The sequence below is a fragment of the Ictidomys tridecemlineatus genome, chromosome 10, assembly GCF_052094955.1.
Source record: "Ictidomys tridecemlineatus isolate mIctTri1 chromosome 10, mIctTri1.hap1, whole genome shotgun sequence".
Classification (NCBI taxonomy): domain Eukaryota; kingdom Metazoa; phylum Chordata; class Mammalia; order Rodentia; family Sciuridae; genus Ictidomys; species Ictidomys tridecemlineatus.
In genome coordinates this window covers 75,304,067-75,322,164 of record NC_135486.1, presented here as the reverse complement: position 1 = coordinate 75,322,164, position 18,098 = coordinate 75,304,067, and the positions used below count along the sequence as shown (strand labels likewise).

At 37.9% G+C, this 18,098-nt stretch overlaps 1 protein-coding gene across 2 annotated transcripts in view; it reads right to left on the bottom strand.

Moving 5' to 3' along the window:
• Nucleotides 1-18,098, bottom strand: part of Celf2 (CUGBP Elav-like family member 2) — a 780,843-nt gene that overhangs the window by 499,241 nt on the left and 263,504 nt on the right. The gene's annotated exons all lie outside the window — the stretch shown is intronic.

Sequence of the window (18,098 nt, the reverse complement as noted above, 5' to 3'; positions counted from 1 at the left end):
TACCCGGAGCAGTATTGTTTTCCTAGAGTGTGTCCATGGTTCATCTCTCTTCCCTCCCGACCCATGCGGGTTCTTTGTGAATACACTGATATCTGATTTTCGTAAGCACTGCCTCTTATGCATGGTTCCATTTTCCCTGGAGGGTCCTGGTTCTAGCTAATCCCTCTGCAACCCGACCTCTTCCTCCTGTTCTCAGGGGATCCAGGAATTAGACACCCTTCAAATCAACTGGTGCAATTTCCATGCCATGTCACTCAGACTACCAAGATGTTTGTTGTAGATGCATGCCTCGCGAGCTCTCCTTGGCATTCTTTCTTTATGGCAAATTCTACTTTTTTCTCACATTTATTTTCAAAGGAAAATTTTAGATCATTACCATAAATGGAAATGTAGCTTCACTGGTCTTTGGTAGAAGAGAACTTCAGCAACAAGGAAGAGAAAACAATTACTTTTGTGCCTAGTTACAAAGACTAGCTGAAGGCTCTGATAGGGGTCCTTTTCCTTTGTTGAAAAGACAGTTTGGAGGCTGGAAATGTTAGCCCAGGGTAGAAGTCTTGCCTAGGCTGTGTAAGGCCCTGGATTCCATCCCTAGTATTAAAGGGAAAAAAAAAAAAAGTGGGGAGTGGAGTTCAAGTAAGTAAGGACACATAAGGACACACTTTTCCCAGCAGGATACTTCCCTCAGGAGGAAGGGTGAAAGGTGTAAAGAGAACATGGTGACCCAATGTTTTGTAATGTCCTTACTACTTAAGATCATCAGGAGAGACTAACGAGGATCCCACTTTCTTGCCATTAGGTAAAACCAAGAAAGAGAATACAGGTTCTTTGCTTTTGGAAGCAATTTGCTCTAATTGTCAGGAGGTTCTGGTCACTCCCTCACACAGCATTTGAATCCCTTCCCTACTATCCTGTTCCCTAAACTTAAAATAGCCAGCAGATCCTCAGTTTAGATTTGCTTTCTCTTTGACAATCTTATCTGCCCTCCTTAAAGAGAATGACACTATCTTTATTCGACAATTAAAAGAGAGTTCATACCTTGTGCAAAAATCATTGCCTCTCTGGGGCTTCATGCTTCTTCCTGGGCTGTCTTTGCTGTCCCACTGTGAATCTTGGGCCACAGAACAATCATGTGTAAACATTTACATAACACTTTGAATCCCTAAGGACTTCACCAAATGTGGATGATAATAATAGTTTATATAGAGAGTGTACCTCCAAAGGGTTCTGAGGGCTCAGATAATTAATAAAAATATTTCCCCTTTGAAAATTAGAGGAAAACAAAAGATTATGATGAAATAGTTTCTACAACTATAATGACATCATCATTATCATTAGCCCACTGTGCCATGGAGACTCGGGACTTGGGGAGGGAGAGAAAGGAGTCCTTAACAGGGGGAGGGTTTGGGCTTTTGGCCAAAGGACATAAGGACCAGCCAATCCTTGTAAGTTAAGAAATACTACTTTAGGGCAGTATTATTTGCAGAAACTTTTTAAAGGAAGTAAGTAGAATCTTTCTTTCAAGTAAACCCTTGCAGCACATCTAAAAGAAAGAAACAGATAATAGCTGAAAAACATTATCACGTACAGGAACTGTTCTAGTTTCTAGGTGCATTTACTCATTCACTCCTCAGAGGAAAGTGACCAGTGGCACTCTCATTTTGACGGTGTAAACAAGGACTTTTCAGCATGGAGACATTAAGCACCTAGCCTGGGCTCTAGGGATTGAACTTAGCAGGTACACCTATGGAGCTCACCTGAGCAAACACTGCTGGACATCCCCTTCCTCTGACAGAGCACCTTTGCCTAGGGCTGGAATTGGAGTCTCTTACTGGCTCCTAACCTAACTCCTAGGTTAGCTCACCTGAGCAAACACTGCTGGACATCCCCTTCCTCTGACAGAGCACCTTTGCCTAGGGCTGGAATTGGAGCCTCTTACTGGCTCCTAACCTAACTCCTAGGTTAGGAGCCAGTAAGAGGCATCCTAGAAGTCTCCCCTTTACTCCTTAAGCACCATAGAGATCTGGACTTTCGGAGAACAAACATCATATGAAACTCACTTTCTCAAAGTACTTGCAGGTGAAGGAGAGGAATGATCTTTTAAAGGATGCATTGCACCCTAAAGAGGATGGAGATTTGACTCTTAACTTTGAGGTCCTATTATCTTCTCGCATGCTCTGGACATGAGCTCCACATTTTTATGTACTCTAAATTTTTTTCTTCTGTTTCCCTGAAGGATTCCATTCCTGATTCTAAAGGATCATACCAAATGGATACATTTTCTACTAAGTAATAGGCCACTGTAATGATTAATTATCTTCAAATTGAGGATGCTTACTAAAACAAAAGTGTTGCTTGTTTGAAACTGAGCCAACTATATATAACACAGCAAGGCAGCAAGAAAATTTCTGCTCATAAAAATAAAAAAAAATTGAGTTCAGCCTTGAGAAATTTGGGGGAAAAATGTAATTTTCCTCTAAGTGACTAAATGAGTTGTGAAATTTCATTTTTTGTCTTGTTTTTCTCAATTTTGATAAACTTACCCCTTTACATCAAATTATTTTGTTGTTGTTTATAGTGGTTCTTCAATAGCAGCTCCCCTGAGAGTTTCCTATGGGTTGAGCTCTATGCATTTAAAGTAATGTACATGATTGCCTACTATTCCCATTAACAAATCTTGTAATTTTCCTTTTAACTAAAATTTCTGTAACATTCCCTCCTTCTCTCTTTGGTTTCTTCAGTTAAAAAGGTAAACAAAGACAAAACAAAACAAAACAGTACTACAACCCAATTTTAAGCAAAGAAGAAACCTACTATTTGTCCCTCCCACAAACAAACAAACACAGAACATGTGGTTTCTGTCCATATTAGGATTAGAGTCATGGTGACAGCACTTAGAAATGCAGAGTCTCAGTTAGGAAATGACAGCAGCAGCCCAGAAATCTTCATTGCCCTCCAGGCCTTGACAGAGGACACCCTGGGAAATGCTGGTACAGAAGGGGAGAGTGGGCAGGCAGGAAATTTATCCTGGTTCCATAGTATACCTGGTGGGTTTTCATATGGTTATGGAAGATCTCACTGGAAAAAGACTAGAAACTCATCATATGTGCTAATAAAGGAGCAGGAAACACCTAACAGCATGAGTTAGCTAAATAAAGAAAGTAAAAAGTATTTCCCATCAGCTGTAACTTAAACCAAATAGGTCATAAGACTTTAGGAAGATAAGTATGATGTCTTTGTAAGTTTCTCTCTCACAAAATGTCTAAGTTCCTGGAGGCAGGATTTTTTTGTTTTTAAAAAAAGTACTTTGCAAGGGAAAAAAATAAAATTTTATTTTCTTTTTTCATTTTTCCTATTTAAGTTCATTTCCATTTCTGATAAAGTGTAGTTTCTTTCTAGGTATCTGATTATGCTACATTTTCTTTCTTTCTTTCTTTTTGGTTTTGGTTTTGTTATGGGAACGTTTGCTTCAACCTGTTTGTTCCTGATTCTGTTACTTCCTGATAAAGATTCTTTCCCAATTTTATTGTCCCAGCCTTTTCTTCATAGTTGCCTGCTCTTACTTTCTCCTCAAGTGGGTAGTTCTCTCCTTTTAAGAATGTGGAATGAGTAATTGGAAATGCATTCGGCTGCTGTAAAGGAAGCTTTCCTGGTCTTGTTGATGTGCCAAAGTTTTAAAGTTGGCAGATGGAAGGAGCTAAGAAATGCCTGCACTTGTTCTTGACCCTGGAAATAGGATGCAGTATAACATGCTTCTCATAGCAGACCACAGTGTGGCAACGATGACAGACAAAGTTGGCAGATAAAATACAGCACCCCCAGTTGAAGTTGCATCTCAGAGAAACAGGGAATAAGTATGCCTCCAGATATTATACGAGACATACTAAACATTTCTAGTTGCTTTTAATGTGAAATGCAACTTTAACTGTGTGCCCTGTGTTTTTATTAGCTGCCAACCCTGTGCTAGATTGATTTTTAAATAAAAAAAACCAACAAGCAGTGTGATCATTATTTTTCATTTATGGAGGTCTATGAAGGTATCCTTGATGGTATTAACAAAGCATCTAAATACACATATTTGTCCTTAAAGTTTTTTATTGTGTTAGTTGTTGTAAACTAAACATAAGAAGCCCCATTTAAGGTTGCTTTTTGAATAGTGATATGATTTAAGGGTTATATCTTCAAATACTAGGAATTGGGGAATTCTACTCATCCTTCCTGTCCTAAAATTAGCTACTTAAATACATTTTTAAAGTGTTGGTAACACTAATATGTTGAGAACACTGAAACTCACATTTTGTAAAATGAGGTAACATCTTTTTATTCTATTTATTTCATTCAGAATGGAGTCAGTTGTGCTACCTGGTGTGTCTCTCAGCTACTCTGGTGGCTGAGGCAGGAGGATGACTTGAGTCCAGGAGTTTGAGCCAGCCTGGGCAACATGGCAAGATCTTGCAATTTATATATATAATTATATTAAGGAAACTAACATAAAAACATAATGTTTTCATGCTTTTGCACCAAGCCACAGCTCTCACCGTAAGAAATCAGTACTTGAATAGCCATTAATCTTCAGTTACGTAAAATGTGTATTGTGCATACCCTGACTTTAATGATATCTATGGAGACAAATTTCCAAAGATGGCTTTTTTCTTTTTCTTTTTTAGATAAATGAATGTAACTTTAATGGAATTTCAAGTGCTTTCCTGTTTTGCCCACAATACATACCTGATACAATGAAAAGACTATGAACAAAGATGTGGTTTGGTGCTTCGTCAATAACTGGAGAATTGCTATTATGGGACACTTCATAAACTAAAAAAAAATTCTTAACAGTCTCCAAAGAGACAGCTTCAAAACCTGCTAAGCATAGTGAAAAACCCAATGTGTTATTATACGGATCAGTATATTTCCACTGGTGCTAAGACCCTCCTAACAATTGGGAAGGGATGCTTTTCTCATTTGGAATCTCCGTCAGCAGAACAGGAGGGCAAAACAGAGCAGAACTGGAGGATGGGAATGTTGGGTCTTTGCCAGGCATATTTTAAAAGTGAGAAAGAAAGAGAAGGAGGAGGTTCAAATCAGCCGGCTGTTTTTCATGCCATTCAAAGGAATCACAGGCCAAATTCAGTACTTCCAGTGGGGGTGGGGGCGGGAAACATAGAGCTTTAACTCCTGTTCTGCCGTGGCAGATGAGATTTTCAAAGCTACGTAATGTTCTAATTTTTAGTCTGCCTTTGTTAGCATTCACATCTTACACCAACAGGGACCAGGAATGCCCAGAGGAAAGAGGGGTTGTTGAGAGGCTCCATATCAGAGGTCTTTGAAGAGAACCTGAAACATGGATCATACTATCTTTTTGTTTTGTTTTTCTTTAAATGGCAGATTGAGGTCCCTCTGGGATTTTCAGGCTTAATGACAAGACTCCTCACTGGCTTTAAGAGGGAAATCTGAGTTTTAGAGGAAAGCCCAACACCGTGGCCATGTTGCAGTCAATGGAACACCAGCAGTGTTGCTCCTAGAGGACTGCCTACCTGGAAGACTGTCCTTGAGTCATCAAGAGAAAAGGGTGATCTTCCATGACTACCACCCAAGAGACTAGCAGACCTGAGTGCAAGAGAAAGTGCAACAAACTCACCGGAAGATAGAGAGCTAAACAGCCACTCACTGTTAATTTAATCCAAGGTGGTAACTACACCAAAGGTCAATACTGAATGATGGGATAAAGTATTTATTTAGCAACCAAATGATCCATTCAGTATGCCAAGCATTTCTCCATTTGTCTGCCTGGCCAGGCAATACTTCCCACTGTGGAGGAGTAGCTTCTTCCTTGCTTTTAAAAAAATCTTTGATATGTTGCAGACCAATACTTTTGTAAAATTCAATAAAATTGAATTACTAAAACAACAACAATGAAAGCTAATTCATACAAAATATAAAACATATTTTTAGAAAGAAAATTAGATTAACAGCCATTAAATTACTCTGCCAAATGGCTATGTGTTTCCAAACTCTTAATTGTTAATTCCTAATTGTTGTAAATGGCAACAATCAATCCATAGACCAGGGCTGGTCTACTTTTCACACTTTGGGGGGGCCTTGATGAAAATTATTCAAAAACAATAAGCAAACAATTTATACAGACTTTTAGAGAAGAGTTTTAGGATCTTCACTGAACTAGGTCCTTTAAGATCTAAGGTAGACTCCATTGTAATCTTGTTTTACAGACGAGGACACTAAAACAGAGAGGATAAATGATTACTGTAGTTAGGAAATGGCTTACGCCAGATTTGGGTCCAGGTGATCTAGCTTCAGTCACACTTCTGCTGATTATATAAGGAGAAACTCTAATTAACAATCCGAAAGGACAATAAAGGATTTTTGGAATCATAAGTGTAATTCAATTGGACAATTAAGTGAATGAGCAATTGTGATTTTAATAAACTGTTTTAATAAACTGAAACTATTTAATTTATAGATCAAGGCAGAGGGCAGAAATCACAGGTTTATTCCTAGATCACTGGAAGGTCATTGTTTATCTGTCCCTCCTTAAAAATCCACATTTCTTCTGGTCCTTTCTGAGCAAAGCAACTATAGCAATGATGGCCTCTTGCTTGTCTTTGTATTTCCTTTGTAAATAGCCATCTCTAATTAGTCCTTTATAGGAGAATGTAACTCCCACTTGAACCCTCATGTATGTGTTGTTTATCTATACTCTCCTGTAGAGTTTACAAAAGGATTAAAGGTCTTTGAGTGTGTGGGCAACAGAAACCATACAAATACTTCTGGAGTCCACAGGGGGATTTCTATTTGCCATATAAAAATCAAAACCTAATGCATGTGAGTTCTATTATGGAGACATTCTCAAGGGCAAGAGAGACCTCTCCAGACAATAATTATAGTAGGGTTCCATTGGCACAAAATTTAGCAAATACATCACTGGCATAGAATATGGCCCTCAGTGTTTATACCAGTACTGGAAAAGAAAAACTGATCTAAAAAAGCACTGAGAACAGAGAAGTATTATTCCATTAATGTTATTTGAAATATCATGAGAACTGTAGGGAGATAAAAAATATTAGATCCTCAGTTCATATCAAAAACCAAAATAAATACCAGGCAATTTGAACAGTTAAATGTAAAAATAAAACCATTGAGAGGGAGGGAGGGAAGGAGGAAAGGAGGGAGAGAGAGAGAGAGAGGGAGGGAGGGAGGGAGAGAGAGGGAGGGAGGGAGAGGGAGAGAGAGAAATATAAGGATGATAAATCTTTTTCTTTTTTTTTTGGATATCGGGGATTAAACTCAGGAGCACTCAACCACTGAGCATATCCCCAGCCCTATTTTGTATTTTATTTAGAGACAGGATCTCACTGAGTTACTTAGTGCTTTGCTTTTGCTGAGGCTGGCTTTGAACTTGTGATCCTCCTATCTCAGCCTCCCAAGCCTCTGGGATTACAGGCTGGTGCCACTGTAAGCTTTATCTTAGTAATTTTATTTCTGGCTTTTAAATGAAAACAATTGTAAAGGGAAATCTTAAATAAAAAGTGATTATTAAAATTATAAAGAAAACTCTTCCATGTTTTTAGTTCATAAAAATTCATTTGTCAGAAACAAATTTTAAATATAACATTTAAAATATGAAAGACAAATTAAGGAACATATATGTCTATAAAAGAGGAAAATCTTATTGATAATAAAAAATGCATGCATATGCTAAAACCAGAAAATTTATAGAAGGAAATGGAATTTAAAATAAAATGGAAACATGCATACAAAAACTATCTCTATAAGAACCAAAGAAATATATTAAAATTAGACATAGCATTTTACTCATTAAATTGGTAAACACCTTTAAATGATTATATGAAAAGGATAAATGAGAGAGAAGAAAATGAACCTACTCATATAAGGCTGGTGAGGATTGAATTTGTTCTCTGGAAGGAAATTTGGTAATAGGTATCAAGTTTTAAAAAAATCTTATTATTAGATCTAGAAATTTTGTTTCTAAAAGTTACCTTTTAAAAAGATTTCTGCAGCAGGATATTCATGGAAGTACTAATTATATTAATGTTATTAGGGGCAAATGTCCATCAAGTTAAGATATGTCAAACACATGTATACATACAATGTAATATCTATAAAATGGGATATTAGGAAGTCATCAAAAACATATTTTGGGGCTGTGGATATAGCTCAGTTGGTAGAGTGCTTGCCTTGCATGCACAAGGCCCTGGGTTCAATCTCCAGCACCACACACACACACACACACACACACACACACACACACACACACACAAATAAATAAATAAAAATAAATAAAAAATAAAATAAAATAACATGAAGATAGGACATAACATGTTATGTAGAATGTGATATCAGTATTTTAGTTTGCTACCAGGGGTTGCAAGTTCAATTGCTTACACTTTGCAGAGACAGAGATAAGCACGTAGTGTAAAGCAGACAGGAAAGTAGTCTATTAAACTGGCATGACCTTCCTTTCTCTGGAAACAGTCATCTTGGTCTAGTTTTCTCTTCAAAATTATATCCCCTATTCCAACATCATCCTTAGTTCTTTTCTCCCATTCTTATTGAAGACCAGACACAGAAAAATATGCCTAGTGAAAGAAAGTACATGGCTGGCAAAGAAACTCAGCATCAAGTGGCAGACAGGAGGAACAGGAAGTAGAGAGGAAGGCAAAGCGAAAGAAGAGCTCTCTGAAAACAGCAACTCTATCAGCTCCAAATTATTCTTACCATGACACCTGGCCAGACCTTGCATTTTATTCAGGAATAACAGAAATCCTATTTTTAATGTGAATTTTGATTTTAAATTATTGATTATATGTTTGTACACACACACACACACACGTATGCACAACTCCAAACAATTGATAACAAGGGGCTTCAAGTTTGTGACTGCTAACATTCACACTTACATACATAAATGGAAAAAAAGATCATAAAGAAATGGAAAAAAATGATACAATTATTGGTATCATTTTTGTCATTTGGTTTCATTTTCTTTACATTGCTTCTATTTTCTAAGTTCTTTCATTGAATTTTGTTTTGTAGTCAGAAAAGTATGACCTCCTCTCAATATTTAATCATTCTGGGAAATGCAAAGTAGTTTAAGTCCTGTAGTTGTGTATTTTCTACAACTATAACAAAATGCCTGAAACTGGGTAGCTTATAAACAAATTCATAGCTTTGGAGGTTGATAGTCTAAACAGCATGGTGGTGGCTCTGGTGAGCACACCCTAGGCTACATCACCTCCTGGTGGATGACCACATCACAGTAGTGTGAGTATATGTAGATGGGAAAGGTAACTGGCAAGACAAGAAGTGAGAGTTAAGAGAAGCTCTCTTACAGCCACTTGCTCTCAAGAGAACCAAGTTAGTGTGGCACAAGAATAACCTTCGTCCCTTCCAAGGCTCTGCCCATTGTCTCCACTCAGCTCCATCTTTTAAAGATCCCACCTCCTAAGCACCATTATAGTGAGGATTAGCCTCCAACACATGAAACCTTGGGTGACAAACCACAGCAAGTAATATTTTGAAGTCTGCCTCTCATTTTATTTTTTAAAATACAGCCATACATTTACATTTTTTGTAGATAATGTTATTAGTTACAAAGTCATGATTTCTAAGCCGTCAGGAGCTTCTTTGAAAAATAAGAGTCCAAAAACTTGTCTCTTTTTTTGCTCCCTTCTGGCTTTATTTTACTCTAAAATAAATCCATACAGGCTTTTTTTTTTTTTTTGGCCTAATTTCAGCTGCATTTTTTTCTCCTCTAAATCATATTTCCCCTCAATTATATCTAGGTGATATTAAGCAATTTTCTAATCTAGCAGTGGAGTCCATTGATGATTCAATTTTGGCAGTGTACTGGCCACAGTTTCTTTTGCTCTATAAAATATTAGGGCATTCCATAATTGAGCAGGTATGGCTTTTGAACTAGAAAAGGAAGCTTTAAGGTTTAAGCCAGCACTGCCATGCCATCTCTTGGACACATGCTTCTCTGGATAGTTGCCTTACAGAAAGGGATTAAAAAAAGAAAAGGCAATGTAGCCAGCCAGTACTGTACTCCATCTAGGAAAAAAAGAATTTAACAGGCTCAGCTGATTGAGGGTAATGATAAAATAACTGGCAAAACTACAAAGCTCTCTCTTTATGTAGGGACAAAAATACTTTTCACAAAGCTCAAAATAAATTAATTACAGCATCACTGCAGCATATACCCAATATTCTAGATGCGCCTCCAGGAGCTGGTTCCTTATATATTTAAGTGGGGAGTTTTCCTGCAAAACATGCTGGTCTGACCATTTTTCTCTTACTTATGAATCCTGACTTTTATGAAACTGGGGAAAACAAGGAGACAAGAATCTGGGATTCATTTTTAACCAGCCATTGTTTTTCTAATTTCTCCATTGTATAAGCATGTTCTGTTTTAAAAAGGTACGAAATAAAAAAAAAGAAAATGAAAATTGTTCAAATGATAACAGCAAAGAAAACAGCTGTATCTTTGCTGCTAGGTTGGCATTACTGGACTAGGAAACATTATAATTCATTTTCAAAGAAAGTCTTGATATAATAACCTTTAAAATGAGATTTTTTTTTAGTGTGTGATATCAAACCTTAAGGGCTTTCTTCCCACTGAAGCATTAAAATATGAGAATTCTGATTTCTTGTTGACAATGTTTAAATGAATATGTCAGTTTATAATTGGAAATGGAAGGGGGAACTTTTATAACTGAATATTTAACACATATTAAAAGTTATAACACAAAGCACATAATTTCTTGTCCCATTTCCTCCCTGTTTTCTTTTTACAAAGTAGGGATCTTGAATTATTCACTTGCAAACTTAAAATAGTTTTCTGAGATGATGAGTTCAGCGTGAAGGAAGGAAGATGAGACAGTATTCTATAGCTTTCCTTTCAGTGCTTTTCTCTGTGTGTTTCTGTGTATATTTACATTTGTTACCATAACATAATCCTTATAGGAAAATTAAGATTGAAGGGAGCAGAGGTGTATGTTTCCTGCAGAGGCAGGTAGAGAGAGGTTACATTCACTATGTTTATAATTTCCATGTTGCTTAACTATGTAGGAACACTTTGTCTTTTTCTTGTGTAATATCACCTCTCTGGTGAGATGGCATACCACCTGGTCAGGATGAAAATATAGTTATCCATCTATCTCTTTACTTCTCTGTGACCTCATACAAATAAGGTGATCTATTTGTTTTCTGTTGATTTGATTTCCATTCTTTGAGTTGAGTCACAGAGTACAGAAAAGTCGTAATAGCAGATTGAGTAATATAGATATGTGTATTAGTTAGCTTTTCATTGCTATAATCAAAAATACCTGTCAAAACAACTTAGAGGAGGAAAAGTTTATTTGGGACTTGTAGTTTCAGAGGTCTCAGTCCATGCTTGCCTGACTCCATTGCTCTGAGCCTATAGGTTGACAGAACATCATAGTGAAAGAGCAAAGTGGAGGAAGGCTGCTCAGTTCATGGTAGCCAGGATAAAGAGGAGAGAGAGAGAGAGAGAGAGAGAGAGAGAGAGAGAGAGAGAGAGAGAGAGAGAGAGAGAGAGAGAGAGAAGAAAGAAACCAGGGACAAAATAGAATTCCTGAGAGCATGCCCCCAGTGACCTATTTTCTTTAGCCACTCCCCATGGGTCCTCTTACCATCATGTAACCCATTCAAATTTTTAATTCATCAAGAGTAATCCACCAATTAGGTTGTAACTCTCATAATCTAATCATTTTTTCCTCTGAATATTCCCACATTGCTACATAAGCCATGTGGGGTATATCTCATATCAAAACCATAAAAATGTGTTTCAAGGTTTCTGCTCTATAACTTCCTTTTAGAAGAATTAAGCCTACATAGGATTTTTTTAAAAAGATGGATCAAAAAAGCATGATTGGAAACTTTTTATCATTTAGACCTACATTGTGATTGTCCAACTATGTGCTTTCTGTAGCTCTGGATCATCTTTATTGACCCCTGTAAGACCAAGACCACATTTTTATTAATTCAATCAACTTATGTTGATTCCATAGGTATTTTATCATGAATACTGCTACAACAAACATAGTAGTGTAGATTTCCCTTTGACATATTGATTTCATTTGAAACTTCCTGGTGATGTTAATATGCAGAGTGTTTTGGGGACCATTGCACTACACGGATTTCTCTATTGGTCACCACAGGAGTCCTGATAAGGACTGGCTGCAACAGAAACTTGAGTCAAATGCATATGCAAAGTTTTGGAATCTTTATTTTATATTTGATAGTAATCGTTTTAGATGTTTTCATCATACAAAATGCAGTGGAATTTGACTGGAATAACTTAAGACCATATAATTTAGCACTTTGAACTGCAGTGTTTTTTAATTGTAGTTAAACACTTTTGGTTGAAAGTATTCATGCAACCAAGCCTGCCAATATGAAATCTGGCAGTAGAGATAAAGGTGTATGGAGAGCAGGTACCCACATACCATTAGCGTCCCCCTCACCTGAATTCCAGAAATAGTGACCTAAAGGTAGCAAGTTTGCAGTTGTGACCTCATTTTGCTCCAGGACAGCCCTGCTAGAGTCTATAAACATGGTTGCTTAGAACTTAACTGCAGGGCATCTGGGTCTTCTGGAAATATACCTAACTAATTTCCTGTGATTATATAAAGTATCATAAATGGAACAGCTTAAAATCTGAAATCTGTCATCTCATAGTTCTGGAGACTAGAAGTTGTTTCCTTTTGAGGGCTATGAGGAATAATCTGTCCCAGGATTCTTTCTAGATTCTGTAGGCTCAGACATTTGTTGGCTTTTACCTCTGTTTTCACATTATCTTTCCCCTGTATATACCTGTACATGTCTCTGTGGTTGAATTTCCCCATTTTATAATGACAGTCCTATTGGATTGAGTCCTACCCTAATGATTGCAACTTAACTTGATCATCTGCAAAGACTCAACTTCAAATAAAGTTACATTTATAGGTACCGGGGGTTAGGACTTCAATAACTTGCCAGGGGACATAATTCAGTAAATACTTTCTGTAGATCATAAGAGGTTATTAATGACTGGAAAGGATGAAAATCCCTCATGAGAAGAAATTTTTTAATTTTTTTTTCTGAAAAAGAGAAGAACCATACCTTAACTGTGTATAGGATTTTAAAAGTTACAAATATAACATATGGTCACTCTAACTAACTCATGATCCTCTCAGTGGTCTCTTAGATTTGCCAATTAAGTTTAAAGGCAGAGAATTCAAATACTTTGAGAGCACACCAAATTAAGGAATGAGTCCAGAGATGAACTGAGTCCTTCAATTCTATCCAGGTCTATCGCTCTCCCCAAGTGCAATGGTCCAGTCTGACTCACCATAGATCATGAGACTGATGGTATAGAAAACCTCATACTTACCGGATGGACATCATAAAGAATGTGAAGGGTCTAGTTATAAGAAAACAAAGAAAAGTGAATATGTCCTCCCTCAGGAAGAAGAACAGCCAAGAGGAGATACTGAGGAAAAAAAGAAAAGACATAATACTACCAATTTTTGGACATCCCATAAGTATTGTTTACTGGTGAGTCCGAGTTGGCCACTATGATGGTAACAACTTTGTGTCAAGTTGATTGTGACACAGAGTAGCAAGATTGATCCTCATTTTCAGCTACATTTGATTGAGTGTTTTCCCATGAGAGGAGCATGTTACCTGGTGAACTCACCCATGTGGACTGCCCTTCCCAATGTGGGTGGGCATTATCCTATCCATTGGGGACCTGGATAGAACAAAAGGCTGTGGAACAAGAAAAAACTTGCCCCCTTTTATCTGCCTCATTCTTTGAGCTGGGGCACTTTAGTTCATTTTCTTCTGCCTTTGGATTGGGATTTATGCTAACAGTTTCTCCCTAGTTCTCTTGAGCTCTGACTTGGACCAAATTATATCACTGGCTTTCCTGGACCTCTAGCTTATAAATGGCCAATCTTGGACTTCTCAGACTCTAATTGCATGAACCAATAATTGGTTATCTTCCCCTAGAGAACCCTGAGACATACACTTTAGACTGTCATTATTTTGGTAAGTGGGTTCACTTTCACAGAACGTTTTCTTTGATGAAGTTATTTGCTTTCTCAGTGTTTCTATGACAATTCAAGAAGAGGAGGATATTTATCAATAGGCATGTTGCTTTTTGAAACCTGCTGAGCCTCAAGTGAGATAGTTACTCATGTTTCTTAAATCAGGGCTGGAGATACAGCTCAGTGGTATAGCAAATGCTTAGTGAACACAAATCCCAGAGCGCAATCCTCAGGCATCAACCCTAATAAACTTTTATTAACCCATTATGTACTATTGTCCCAGCCATAGAATATCTATAAAAATCCAACCTAAGACTCATTGGAATGTTAAACTAATTTGTGCTGTGATGGTGTGTCAGATTCAAAATAATGATGTCAAACAAGTCCTTGACCATATAAAGGTTATGCTCCTTGGCTCCTTGGCCAAGGACAAGTGTCCTGGTGAGTCTATCAGAGCATATTTAAGCTCCTTGGCTTTAAAAGTGTGCCCTCCTGTTATCAAACCCATCTTAGATCAAGTTGGGAAGAGATCTCTCCATAGTTCACCAAGCTCCTTGGCTAACCTGGCAGCACCAAAAAGTGCTGGGCACCTCACCTGTCCTATTCTTTAGAATGCCCAGGGTATGGGCCTCCAGGAAACATTTATTCTTTTTCTTGCCAGATATTCACATGCACAGAGTTGAGGGAGATTGGAAAGCTCCGTTTGTCACTAGACTGTAGATTTTATATTCAAACCAAACCAAAGAATCAGAGAATCCAAATCAGCTGTCTAAATACATGACTGGAAAGGTACTTTTCTCAAAGGAAGTATGGGATTTTCTTAGGAAGAACAAAGAAAAACAGAATGAAAAGACAAAACCTTCCACTATAAGCACCATCAGATCTCATGTTGGACAAAGTTATGCAATCTACCCCTCTTTCTCCAACTTACAACTTCAACCCTATTCCCACTAACTCCCAGTCCCAACAAAACCTTTCTGGAGTGGTGGAGGCTTTATAAGGGACTTCATATCTTAGAGAGTTTAATATTTTCTTAAATCAGGGCTGGAGCTATAAGCTTGGCGGTATAGCAATTGCTTAGTATATACAAATCCCAGAACTCGATCCTCAGGCATCAACCCTAATAAACTTTTATTAATCCATTTTGTACCATTGTCCCAGCTGTAGAATATCTATAAAAACTTAAATATGTTATTACAATATAATTATTATCATGTAATAATATGAATTAATATTAAGATAATTATGTATAAGCTCTAGATTATACTTTCCAAATTATTTTAGTGCATATGTACTCAATTTCATTGAAATATTTGCAGAAATGAAAATTTGGGACTTCATGGGTTAAATATCTTCCAAGTCAATGAGTCCATTTTACAAAACCAGAAATTAATATATAGAGAGTGAGTTCAGTGATTTTCAAAACTGAATGCAATTTAGGATTTCTTGGGGGAAGCATTTTAAAATATACCAGTGCTTGGGCCTCATCCCAGAATATTTGAATTCAAATCTCTAGAGATGAAGCCATACGAATCTGCTTAAAAAGAAAAATATCCTCAGATGGAAATGGTGAAGTTTGAAGTGTGAAAACCCTTGGGTGAGATGTTCATGGCCATTCAGTTTGTTATCAGCTGAGCTTGGTAACACATAAAGGGAGGGAGAAAAACATGGGGGAAAGAAGAGAGGAAGAGCAAACAGAGAAGGAGAAAGAGGAAGGAGAGTAGAGTGGAAGGAAAGGGAGCTCAAGGATAAAGTCATTGGATAAAGAATAAAGGAGCACCTTGACTCAGGCCCTGGTTTGAGTAAGGATTCACTCAAAGTGCCTGGGCCTCATTCATAGTCCTGGTACCACACGAACTGTATGTGACAGTTGTTTAATTGACAGTGTAGAAAAAGACCATGGCAGAGAAAGTAGGGCAAAATGATCTTGAAATTTTTGACTTATGAGTTTTCTGTTCCTTAAGGCTTAGAGCTATTTTACTACATGTGAGGGCCAAATGGACACAATGTGGGAACTGTAATCCATTATATAAAGGTAAGTCATGCAGAGATGACAGCACAGACAAGGAAAAAGGTAGGAATAAGAATAAGAAAAATTCCCCAGGTAATATATATCCAGGGCTGACAAATCACTCAAGTTGGGCTGGGGATGTGGCTCAAGTGGTAGCGTGCTCGCCTGGCATGCGTGTGGCCTGGGTTCAATCCTCAACACCACATACAAACAAAGATGTTGTGTCTGCCGATAACTAAAAAATAAATATTAAAAAAAATTCTCTCTCTCTCTCTCTTAAAGAAAAAAAAGAATGAACAACTCATCTTGTTCAAATGCCCATCTTGACCCACTAGGCTCTACAAATTTCTTTTAGGAGGTCCACACTCAGTGTCTTGCTAGATCCATTTTTGTGCTGTTTGCATTGCCCTCAAAGGAGTGCATGTGTAAGCAAGTTCTGTCCAGGCAAATACCTAGACCCGATAGGGTATCTGGTTGGTCATCAAGACCTGTTGTCTACTGTCCCACCTAAACTCAAATGTCACCTCCTCTGTGGAGCCTTCCTAGATCCCCAGCACAGGTTCTTTATTGATTTAAGCAAGGGGTGTGCACAATCATTTGCATATTACAGAGATTATCCTGAGTTGAGATATGAGCTGGAAGGAAGCAAGACTGGAGGCAAGGAAACCAGTTTAGGAAATATGAACTTGAAATAGACAAGAGTGAAGATCTGCACGGAGGCAGGTGTGGTGGGAAGAAAGAAGAGGAATTGAACAGAAATATGCTATAAAAGTGGAATGAGCCTGAATGGAGGGAATGATCTGATGTAGAGTAGGATATGTCTGATTCTAGTTTGAGTAGCTCATTAGATAGGGCAGCATTCTTTAAGACAGGGAGCATAGATGGACAGACTGCTTTGGAGTCTAGACTGCTCTTGGATTCAGTTTGGGACATATTGGATTTGTGGACTCAGGGACATTTGTGTGAGGATACCTAGTGGAAAATTATATACATTAAGTCCAGAGCTTGGGGAAGAGGCCTGGGCTGAAGCTGTAACAGAGGGATCATTAGCAACAAAGATGTGTTTAAAGGCTCTAGAGTTTTGCCTGGTCTCATTGGCACATAAAGTCAGGGGAAGTTAGGGGTGAGGACACAATACTGAGGAATATTCACCATTATGAGTAGAGAAGAGAAGGCCACAAAGGAGATTGAGGAATCAGAAAGTAGGTAGAATAGAAGGATTAAATGAGAGAGAGGGGGGGGGCGGGGAGGGAGGGAGGAGGGTATCATGGAACTCAAGGAAAGAGATATTTTAAGAAGGGAATAAGGAATTAGGCCAAATAGCATAGAGAAGCACAGAGAATACAGTAGACTTGGCCTCAAGGAGGATGTGTTGACCTCTGCTAGGTCCCTGTCAAAGAGCAAAGGCAGCAGAAACCACTGTCTAAAGAATAAAAGGGACACAAAGAAGCCATTTTCCCATCATATAGTGCTTCTGCTTAAGACTTCTCTCACTGATCTCTCATCTCTGAACTGATTTTTAGTTTAAAATCAGAAATGTTTACCGTAATTTAGAAGATCCCCCAAATTTCTCCCTTGTCTGCCTCTATGACTCCATCTCCCCTTGTTTTCTTGCTGTGTTACCCTATAACCATAGGGGCCCCTTTCTATTCTTCAGACATACCCTAGGCTAATTGAAAATGTTGTGTGGCGCTAGACTGGAGTTGATGTTTGGTTGTGAATACTGAGAAGATAATGGTGGAAAAGATGGTGGTGGTGTCTGGGTGTGAGGGAAGGAAGGGAGAAGGGCATTTACAGACAGGGTTCAAGCCAATGTCAAGGGAATGCTGAATGCCAGGTGGGGATTAGATGGGGTCTGGGTTTTGATAGACTTCCCTGAGTTTCCACTTTCATTGTTCTAGATTATTTGCATTTTTTTTAAGAAAAGTTCCCCAGGTAATATATAGCCAGGGCTGACAAATCACTCAAGTCAAAGAACAAATGCAGTCAGATTAACCAAG